Genomic DNA, 365 nt, shown 5'->3' on the forward strand with positions numbered 1-365 from the left:
GGTCCGACGGCTGGGAGTCCAGAGCAGCCGGCGCGGCGGGGCAGCGAGCGGGGTGAAATCCGCCAGGCAGCTCTCCCGGCCGCGCAGGGTCCGAGGGCGCCCGGACCGACGCGGCGAGGAGCCCCCGGAGCACCCGACCTGTTGCGTCTCCCTTAGTTTGCCTTCTTCTACCTGTTGGGCGTCTTCGGCAGCTGACCTGTTTCCCACCTGGATCCGTTCAAGGCAGGAAGACGGAGGGCGCAGCGCAGAGGGGCGCAGCCGGAGAGGAGAGAGCAGGGGCCGCCGGAGAAGCGAGCGCGAGCCAGGAGGCCCAGGCCAGGCTGCCCCAAGCACCTCCGCAGCCTCGCGTGTGCGAGCCTTCAATA

The sequence above is a fragment of the Tupaia chinensis genome, unplaced genomic scaffold (assembly GCF_000334495.1).
Source record: "Tupaia chinensis unplaced genomic scaffold, TupChi_1.0 Scaffold139767_1, whole genome shotgun sequence".
NCBI classification, from domain to species: Eukaryota; Metazoa; Chordata; class Mammalia; order Scandentia; family Tupaiidae; genus Tupaia; species Tupaia belangeri.